We start from the raw sequence: 9,796 nt of genomic DNA on the forward strand, positions 1-9,796 counted from the left end.
GTGGCCCGCGGGCCGTGTTTGCCCACCCCTGTCTTAGAGCCTCCAAACGTTGCTTCAGGACTTCATGCTCTTCTGGGACTTCATGCTTTCCTGCCTCATTCCAAACCAATGCAGGTAGTCCTTGACTTACAACCATTCACTGAGTGACCATTCCAAGTTACAATGGCACTGGAAAAAGTGACTTATGATCGTTTTTCACACTTAGGACCATTGCGGCATCCCCGTGGTCATGTGATCCAAATTGGGATGCTTGAAAATTGGCAACCGTTGTCAAGATAAATGAAGGTTGCCCTGTCCTGGGGGTCATGTGATCATCATTTGTGACCTTACCAGCTGGCTTGTCCATAAGCAAAGTCAACGGGGGGAAGATGGATTCACTTAACAACTGCATGATTCACTTAACAATTGCATTTGCTTAACAACTGTGGCAAAACAAGTCACAAAACTAACAACTGTCTTGCTTAGCAACAGAAATTTGGGGCTTCGTTACAGTCATAAGTTCAGGATTATCTATAGTTGTTCTCATCCAGTGATTTCATATAAATAGTAAATAATATGGAGGACAGGAGGAAACCCTGTGGCAGTTCACACTGGAGCAACCATGACCTCTTTCTTCCACCCCCACCCCCATGTCGTCCAATATGAGGGGATGAAGAGATGGCCTCTTCTGGAGGGCAACTGTATAAATATGTGGGAATGACCTTGAAAGACAGGAAGACTATCTGCAGAGGAAACCATAGAGAGAGGGAATAGAGATGGAACCCGCATTACGTATCTGATATTAATACAATTGAGAAAGTCCAGAAATATTTCACAAGAAGAGTTCTCCACTCCTCTACTTGTTGCAGAATACCTTATGCCACCAGATTTGAAATTCTAGACCTAGAAAACCTAGAACTATGACGCCTTTGGTCCGATCTAAATATAGTATATAAAATCATACATTGCAATGTCCTACCTGTCAATGAATACTTCAGCTTCAACCATAATAATACAAGAGCACACAATAGATACAAACTCAAGGTAAACCGCACCAAACTTAATTGCAGGAAATACGACTTCAGCAACAGAGTGGTCAATGTCTGGAATATTCTACCTGACTTTGTGGTTTCTTCCCCAATCCCCAAAAACTTTAACCTTAGACTGTCTACTGTTGACCTCACCCCTTTCCTAAGAGGTCTGTAAGGGGCGTGCATAAGCGCACCAACGTGCCTACCGTCCCTGTCCTATAGATTCTTTTATTTTTTTTATTTTTCTTATATGTATCCATTTCGTGTATTCATAACTATGTTTATACTTATACCTGTTATCTTATAATCGCTTGACAAAATAAAAAAAAATGTACTTTCAGTTTTACAGGATTCTATTGGAGTTTTTATTTCTGGGGAGTACTTCTTGTCTGAACTGCCTTGCAAGGCTGACGTCAGTCTTGTGAGTGTGAAAGTACATTTCTCACTCCTTGCTTTACAATCCAAGACACTAGAGAAGGTCTCTTATGTTGGCTGTCCTTATTGCAGACTTAGTTGGAGCTTGTCTGACCATTGTCCAGTGTGCCGGTTTTCCTCCTGTCTCCCAAAGTCATTCCCACATACCATTACAAGTAGAAACCACTACCTCCTTCAAAGTAGATGGAACCATGCCTTCCCTCAGAGAAGAATTTACCAACTCCTAAATCCAATAATAAACTTCCCACTCAGAAATGAAAAGGGATCTAGATCCAGCCCACATGTGGTGGGGCATATACTCTCCTATCCTATATCTTATATATCTTATATATATGGCCTTCAGCTTTGTTCGGGTATTTTCCCACATCATAGTAGTGGTGCTTTTAAAGTTGTAGCAACGTTTCAGCAGAATCTCATCTGCCATCATGAGAGTCTGCTGAAACGTTGCTACAACTTTAAAAGCACCACTACTATGACGTGGAAAATACCCAACAAAGCTGAAGGCCATACATGTAAGTACCGCGAAAACTTAAGAAAACACACACACACACACACACACACACACACACACACACATATATGTCTGTCTGTCTGTCTGTCTGTCTGTCTGTCTGTCTGTTGGTCTCTGTCTATGTATCTATCTATGTATCTATGTATGTATGTATGTATGTATGTATGTATGTATGTATGTTCCTACCTACCTACCTACCTACCTACCTACCTACCAATCTATCTATCATAACTCTTCCTGGGTTCCACCAGCTAAAATGAATTCAAGGTCACAGATTCTAGCCCTCTTCATCTCACTTGGCTTCACCCAATTAAAATCGACATCCGATGAAAGTGAGGAACTTCCCTTGTTGAGGTATCTCCACAAAAACCTCCAGATGGCTGGAGTTCAAGTCATCCTTAATAGAGCCATTTGCTGGGAAACTGTGGCTGCACTAAGCCCAGAGGAAAGCAGAGACTTTGCCATTCTTATCACCCGTGTGAAGGTCTTAACATGGGCACATACTTGTGCTTAGACACATTAATTTCATCTGCAACTTCTCGGTATATCAGGGAGTTACAGGAAATTGGCTACTAGGACAAGGTCTAGCAGGAGCAATCCCACCCAGAACTGTGGCCATTTCCATATCCCAAAGATCAGCCAGTACAAGATAGCATTGACACCAAGTCACTGGGGCGTTTAATTACAGACCTCTCAGAATCAGCTGTCAAACTGGGCTGCCCCACCTGTCACCCTATTACCTGAACGCTGCCTAAATGGGACAACTTATTTTGCATGGTATGGCCAACCTGGCGGGTGAGGTTTAACTGACTTGTTCAAGTACCTTAATTCCTTCAGTGTCATTTATCTTGGATTAGAAAACTGATGGTAAAGTCTCCTTTGATGTTTTCAACAGCTTTTTTAAAAACCCATTACTATGACTCATTTCATAAGAAAATAATGGAAAGGGAGAGAGAATTACCAAAAATCAGGCCAAATTGGGATCCTGAGTTTCCTGTAACCTCATATTAATGTTGGCTTCCCACAGCATGCTTAACATATCCAGTTAAAGGCTTACTAGCTGCATTCACAGCACAGTTTGCCTGCTCTGGTTTGTTTTTCAATGTAGTGATATTATTCTATTATTTACTCTTATTATGCATTTATTTATTGTTTTGCTGTTTAGCATTAGGCACAACTAGAAAATAAATCAATTCAAGAATCAAATTAAATGGTCTGGGCATACTGAGCCATTGCTGGATGTTTCTTTTATCATCTATTAAAAATTCGTATTACTTCAGGCACAGCTGGCTGGGCTGTGATTTTTAAACAGTACCGTATTCATGCTTTTGTTATGATATTAAAAAATAAAAGAACTTAAGCAACTGGACTAGAAAGCAATTATTATAATAAATAGAAATTGTACAGAACAGAAAGCGAGTAGAGTAGATTACAGATCAAGGTACTCTCTGCTATACTTAGTGCTGAATTAAAACAATAAATAAAAGTACGTCCTACAGAATATTAATTTCAGGAGTGAATAGTTACCAGCAGTCCCAGAAAGATAGCTCAAAAGGGCACCTTTAAAAACTTGACATTCTGTGTTAGATCAAGATAATTTCATCTGAAATCAATTTGGACAGTTATGTATTCAACACAACTAATTAAGTCTGCTTATTTGAGGGGGTTTTTTTCCCAGCAAGAAAATTAGTCTTCTTTTTATTTATTTATTTTGGCACAGAAGCCCTTTGCTTCTCGTGGTCTAGTGAGTAGCAGAAGTGCAGATCCCCCTTTTCCTGCCAATTTCAGTTTTTAATCTTTCCTGCAAACAAGGATCCCTTGTTACTCAGAGCTGTGAAAACAGTCCATTTCCTTTTACTTCCTCCCTTCTTTTATTTCCTAATGCCTTCTCTAGATCCCATCCGATTTATCCCCAGAATATTTAATTTCTTTCCCCACAGCTAGGCCAGGGGATGAAACCACAAGGGTATTTGAAAGAATCAGAGAAAGAAGTAAAGCTCTGAGGGAATTTGATGACGAATCAGTACAGTAGAGAATTATTGAATGATTATATTAATCCTTCAATGGAAGGCTGCCCAGAGGAGCTTATTACTGGGGGAGGATTCAAAAGGCTTTGGTAGCTTATCTTCCCCCTCCTATTTTTGTTAATTGGTATTATTCTGCTATTGCTATTATTATTCTGCTGTTTCAAAAGAGACATGACAGCTTCAGGACACGGCCAAGGCATTCTGCTGTCTGAGGTAGAGCAGCAAATGGCACCTGGCCTATCCAAAAATCTTAACTAGCCACAAAGGTGTTAGATTAGAACCAGGAACCCAGGTTCGAATCCCCCCTCAGTTATGGAAGCTCAGTTCATGACTTTGGGTTATTCGCTTTCTCTTGGTCTGGTCTGCCTGACAGGGTTGTTGTTGTTGTGGGAAAAGGAAGGAGGGAGGATGTTGGCTTGAGTTCTTGGAGGAAAGGTAGGATGCCAATTAACAATTAAGAAATAGAAATGAATAAACACAGGCTACTGTGGATATGTGAAAGTCTGAAGAACTGGATGGAGCAAAAGACAATGTCAGCTAAGGCAGGGGTTCCCTTACCTTAGATATCCTGTCTCAAATTACCTCACTTGGTTTGTCCCTGCATCAATTCTCAACATCTGGGGCAGAATTAGTCTCAAAAACCCCTTCCCCTCCCTATGGATAAAAATGTCATCATAATATGGTAAGTAAATAACCAGACTGCTCTCCTCCAAGAAACAAAATTAGCAGCCTAAGAGTGAGCAGGCTGCAGTTCCTCACCAAATCAGACTTTCCTTCCCAACGGGAGCAGCCATCTGCTCTTTTGCAACCAGCACAACAGCTTCCCTGGTTGTGTTGGTATTACAATTCCTTCATTCACGGCGGCTGGAGATTCTGTGAGTTGTAGTACCAACATATCCAGCAAGCATCAGGCAGAGGAAGAGACTGGTGAGCAATAAAGGGAAATGAAAAGAATGAAAACAGAAGAAATGAACGCAGATGCAAGGTCAAACTGCCCAAGGCCTCCTAGACTCTGGGAATTCATTTCACCGACAGCCTTGCCCTCTGGGCCAGCTCCTCTCTTGAAATTTGGTCCTCCTCTTGGAGTTTTACCCAACTTTAGTCCAGGCCACAAGTGATCCTTCTCCCCAAAGAGTTTTAACAAGGGTCAGGTTGCCTGAAGAGCTTTCCTTCTTAATCCCACTTTTAAAGGATGCTGAGTTGGGGGGGGGATGGCAGGAAGCGAGAGACCACACAGTCATGTCCTTCTTTTGATGTAAATCATGCATTGCAGCAGAGTTAAGTAATGGAGTTACTTAAGTATGCACTGGTTGTTGATGCCTCATGCCCTTCATTGCAATCTGGGCTTGTTCAATTAATGATAAAGCCCTTGACATTAAAGCAAGGAGAAATGGGATTTCGCACGGAGGATGAAACAGATGAGAAGCGACTCCAGTATATGCCTTAAAAATCACAAGAGGTTGAGCTACGCATTGTGGCAGGGCGGGGGAATGGAAGGCGGGGCCCCCAGTCACTATTGTCCCTCTCTTCTGCAAGGATTTCTTCTAGCACTCTTCCCTCTAACTCGGCTGCCCTCCCTGCTCTGACTTTCCTTCAGAAGCGAGAGAGAGATCCCAGCGGGGCTTTCTTCAATCCCCCAAAAAAAGAGAGCAATTAGCCTGCTTAACAATTACCTCAATCTTTCTCACAGTCTTTCCTCCTTCTGTACCAGTGGAAGAATTGCTTGGGCTAGTTCAAATTCTTCATTCAGAGAGAAGCAGTTTGTAAGAACAAGCAGCAACTCCAGGGCTATGTTCCTGGCCGTTAGGTGAGGTATTGGACCATGCAGGAGCTAAGCAATTCCCCTGCATATTGTCTTGGGGCCAGGAAGTAGAGTTGGAGATGGTGCACCAGGGAAAATGCAAGACAGAGCAAAGGAATGCCCCAAAGAGCATCAAGGCAGCCCGGAGGAGCTAAAAGGAAGATGCTGGGTTTCAAATTAGCGGGCTGAGAAATGAGGTCAAGCAAGAGGACCAGACTAAACGGGGGAAAAAAACTTTCCACCTCGCTGCTTCCCCCTCCCACCTCCTGCATCCCGTCTCCCCCAGCAACTGCATCCTTCAGCAGCCGCATGTGGTACCCAGCTGCTCACTCACCCGGCTTGCCTGTGCTTGAGTCGGGCTGTCTTCCTCTCGCTGGGGGTTGGTGCCCAACTCCGACTACCGGCTGTTAGGCTCTGAAGTCCCAGATCCAGAGAGGGAGGTTGTAGGGAGAGCAGCGTGGGGCCGCCTACTTCTGGGAATGACAGGCAGCTCCCGATGGCCAATAGGGAGCCGCGAGCCGCCCAATGGTGGAGAGCACCATTCGGTGTGGTGGGCAAAGGACGAGGGGCGGGGATGATGTCATAATGTATGGAGGGGATGAGGGGAAGCGATGACTTGGATCCCCCCCTCCCTTTTTTTTCGCGGAAGAGAGGACGTTGCAGTTACTTGCTGGATGGCCGGGGGTGGGGGGTGGGGGGGAGGGCTGAATGAATTTGGGCGCCGACTCTCTTTCTTGGATAAATGGATCTGCTGGATTTTGACAGGCTTTCTCAACTCTGGCACTTTCCGGAGGGTTGGATTGCGAACCTCATTGTCTAAGAGGGGTAGGAGTTCACCCAAGACAAATGAGAAAGACGCCTATTTGGGGGAAAGGTTGGATTTGGGAATAGCAAAAAAAAAAATAAAAAAGTGATCTAGCAAGGGCTGGGTGCTTACTAAGAATAACAGAAGGGTTACCTGTGTTAGAGATAAAGGGTGCATAAGATGCTCTTTCTCCGAGAACAAACGGTTTAAGATTAAAAATGACTAAAGAAGCTGTCTTGAACTCAGTAAAACTTGCTTCTAACTTAATCTGCCTGAATGTGAGCTAGGAATCCTGAATGAAACTGGAGCCAGGGAGAGGGGTGGAAAACACCAAAGCAGGTCTTCAGATTTTCCCTACATTTCTATTATTTTTCTCATATCCTAATTTTTTTCTCTGAGGCAAACATTTTGGAAGTATAATGGGAGACAGACTGACAGATAATAACTGATCCAAAGTCGCTCAGGGAAGTCTCATGTGGTGGGGGCCCGGATCTACTTCATCCACTTATCACCACTGCATTTGACAAGCCCATCTTTCTTTTCTATGCATTGCCATAATTTATGATGAAGAATTCTTGGAAATCTCTGAGTGCTAGCATGTTATTATGAGTTCTGTGTAAGTGCTGGGAGAGATTTAAACCAGGGATTTGACTACCAGAAACATTACCTGGGAAGAGAGCATAATCTATGCTAACAAAGACCTTGGATTATGACATTGTTCAATTTTAGAAACCATTCCAGTAATTGTGAGATGTACAACAGTGATGGGGCTGGAGATGATTTCATACAGATGACATCAACATATTTTGAAGATGCTTTTCTTTGTCCTTTTACTGGGGTTTGAAAAGAAGGCTAGGTTTAAGCTCTGAAACTAAGGTTACCCAAGGAGCAAGAAGCCCAGCACCAATTTTATATGCCCTCAAAGGAACTGGAGATATGAGTGGTCACTAATGCCAATGAAGTCCTTGCACAAACTGATCAAAAGCATGTGGCACAAAGCAGGGCTCCTCAACCATTTGGGGACAGTAGACATATTTCAAATTTTAATAGCATGCCATAATGCTCTCACAAAATGGTTGCATGGAGGACCTAATATCACAAAGCACCCATTTAGCGGCAGGTAAACCGATGAGGTCGCTCCTTGCTGTCTTCTGTAGTCCTCTTAGATGCTGTCTGAAGTCCCCTCAGCTGTTTTCTTCTTTTGAGCTGGAGGGCACATTTCCAAATAAAATGCTAGGCTGCTGTCAGTTACCCTTTTTAGTGTTTAAAAACACTTCAGGTGTTCACATGAGATGCATTCTTGGACATAAATCTTTCTGCAGATGTTGGCATTTTGCTCCTTAGCATGCTAGTTTCCCTTTCATTTTTATTGTAAGTAATTAAAACAGTAAAAAAACCTCAAATTGACTATAGAGCCAGAGACATATCATAGAATATATTAAGAGCAGTCTTAAAATATAACCTGCTTTTTGCCTGGGTTTAAAAGGCTATCTTGCATGAAGTTAGGAAATGAAATTATAATATTCTGTTACTTAATAATATATGATGATGCTCTGATGTTTTTAACTTGGCATAATTTAGCATAATGTCTCATAATGAGTGGCTGTGGAAGGTTTCAGGTAAAATTTACAAGGGACTTTTTTATATGCAAAGCCAGGTACTCTAGTGTTAAGCCAGCAGTCTATTGTAATGCCAAATTGCAAGGTCAAATGGTACAGATTATTCTCTCGGGTGCTGTAGCAGCAGTAAGATCCCTCCATCATAAACACAGAACCATGGTTTATAGCAGAGGTCTCCAAACTTGGCAACTTAAGACTTGTGGACTTCAACTTAGCATAGCTGGCTGAAGAATTCTGAGAATTGAAGTCCAGAAGTCTTCAAGTGGACAGGTTTGGAGATCCCTGGTTTAGATGCTGATAGGAAAGTTTTGAAAACCATTGCTTTAAATCTTAGCTTCTGAAATAACCAGCTATCCTCAGATGGATGGTCTACTCTACCACATCCATCAACTGGATCTGGAGATTCTAGATCTAGATCTGGATGAGGAACAATCCTTGTTACCTCATCTGGGCTAGGAATTATGAATTCATGGCGTTCATTATTAGACCATGAAAGTGCTGAGTTAGAAGGATATATTTTTATATTGTAAGAAAAAAAAGGGGTTGTATTTATGGCTGAACATTGTCTGCAGATTGTATTTTATATTGCTTACTAAGTTCTCTTCAGTGATCTTTTTAAGTGTTTTTCCCTCTCCCTCCCATCCATCTCTTTTTATTCTTTCCAGGAGTGTTGGAAACAAATTATGTGATGGAGTTCAAGACTATGTTAGCAGGACAGGTTTCTGACATCAGAACAGAAAGGGACATTTTTGATGTTTGCATGTGTTTGTGATGGAAACTGAGAAAGGCAAAATCAAGTTTGGAAATAGGCCAGATTCAGACAAAATCCAATCAATTTTTATTGTGGTCATAGATCATTACAAAGAAATGAGGTGGGAAGACATATACAATGTTAAAAATTGTATATAGATGTAAATACAGTACGAATGGTACAAAACATGTAAAAAGGGAGGATGGAAAAGGAAGGATGGAAGAATGAGAAGGGCCGTGAAGGAGATGATTCCAGAATGAACGATATTCCCAGCATCCCTAGGGGAGTGTGGCTGACTTCTCCATTCTAAGCCCTTCTCCTTCCTCCTCCCACCATGTGGCCCAGAGCAGAAATGCTTCTGAGGATTTGGGAAGAACAGCAGCAGCAGCTGTGCCCCACAGGCATTCAGATACGTATTTTGTTGCATGTTTTGCTACTCATTATCCAATATTTTATGTATTTATGAATCTAAATAAAAGCAACTAAGATGATGGCTGCCCTGAAAATAGCTCTGAGATCAAGGATCTTCAAAGTTGGCAAGTTTAAGTCTTGTGGACTTCAACTCTCAGAATTCCTGAGGTAACATGACTGGAGGAGGAATTCTGGGAATTGAAGTCCATAAGTCTTAAAGCTGTCAAGTTTGAAGACCCCTGCTCTGAGATTAAAACATTCCTTAAATTCAGTCTGACTGAATGCCTTGAGGGGACACCTTATGATAAACTGGATCAGTAGAAATTCTACCTACCTGATAGTAGGTAGACTATTCCAGAGTTCAGGACCACCACAACAATCCAGACTTTCAATATTATCCAACAAATCAAGCCCGACGGCATTTTT

At 42.2% G+C, this 9,796-nt stretch overlaps 1 protein-coding gene across 2 annotated transcripts in view; it reads right to left on the reverse strand.

Moving 5' to 3' along the window:
• The window catches only part of LOC113422947 (leucine-rich repeat neuronal protein 1-like), a 47,223-nt gene extending 40,963 nt beyond the window's left edge, over positions 1-6,260 (reverse strand). The window contains exon 1 of one of the 2 annotated variants that reach the window (XM_026684135.2): positions 6,119-6,260. The gene's annotated coding sequence lies outside the window, so the exon portion shown is untranslated. The remainder of the gene's footprint in view (positions 1-6,118) is intronic. The other variant, XM_087956654.1, reaches the window with a different exon arrangement.
• Between the last annotated feature and the right edge of the window lie 3,536 nt (positions 6,261-9,796).

The sequence above is a fragment of the Notechis scutatus genome, chromosome 2 (genome assembly GCF_049901735.1).
Source record: "Notechis scutatus isolate UNSWTSFEM ecotype Mainland chromosome 2, rNotScu1.2, whole genome shotgun sequence".
NCBI classification, from domain to species: domain Eukaryota; kingdom Metazoa; phylum Chordata; class Lepidosauria; order Squamata; family Elapidae; genus Notechis; species Notechis scutatus.